Source organism: Apaloderma vittatum, unplaced genomic scaffold (genome assembly GCF_000703405.1).
Source record: "Apaloderma vittatum isolate BGI_N311 unplaced genomic scaffold, ASM70340v1 scaffold31227, whole genome shotgun sequence".
Lineage (NCBI taxonomy): Eukaryota > Metazoa > Chordata > Aves > Trogoniformes > Trogonidae > Apaloderma > Apaloderma vittatum.
Genome location: NW_009725156.1, coordinates 2,513 through 3,152, shown reverse-complemented (window position 1 = coordinate 3,152; position 640 = coordinate 2,513). Strand labels below are relative to the sequence as shown.

The 640-nt window shown below is 51.4% G+C and overlaps 1 protein-coding gene across 1 annotated transcript in view; it reads right to left on the bottom strand.

Annotated features, from left to right (window-relative positions):
• The window catches only part of LOC104276466 (receptor-type tyrosine-protein phosphatase S), a 17,706-nt gene that overhangs the window by 16,286 nt on the left and 780 nt on the right, over window positions 1-640 (bottom strand). The gene's annotated exons all lie outside the window — the stretch shown is intronic.

Sequence of the window (640 nt, the reverse complement as noted above, 5' to 3'; positions counted from 1 at the left end):
GGCTTCAAAAAGAATAAAAACCCACAACCCCCCCGCTCTGTTACAATAAGGGGGTTGAGAGGAGGTGGCAGGTGGGCTGGGACAGGCTTGCCAGGAGTATTCAACACCAGAGAGACCAACATTTGGGTTAAACTGTTCGGAAAAATGTGCCAGTGTTCACATTTCTGAGCACGAGCGGCATCTGCGATTCTTCACATCTGTCGGCTGAAACCTCACATCTACTTCCCTGCCCAGCATAAAAAAAACCAACCCCAACAACCCCAAACCCAACAAACCACCCAGTAAAGCTGGGATCTTGGCTTCTAATGGGGATGAAGTGTTTCAGAGCCAGTCTCATCTAACATTTCAATCACTTGAATCTCTTTAATCTTATCAGAAAAGACTTGATTCTCTGCGCACCAGCCAACTCGCCAGAAACGTCCCCCTGACATCTGTTCCATGGGCCAGAGCCCATTTATCTCTGCAAAATCACCGCGGCTGGATGGCACTCGGCATGAAACCCAGGGCGTGGGGAGGACGAGGGTCTTTGTGCTCCTGGAACAAGTTGGTGCCAAGGAACAGACACCTGCGGCTGCTGGGAAACGGCCCTTTCCCTCGCCTGACACGAAAAGGTGCCCGTGCGGCTCTTTTCCAAAGAGAG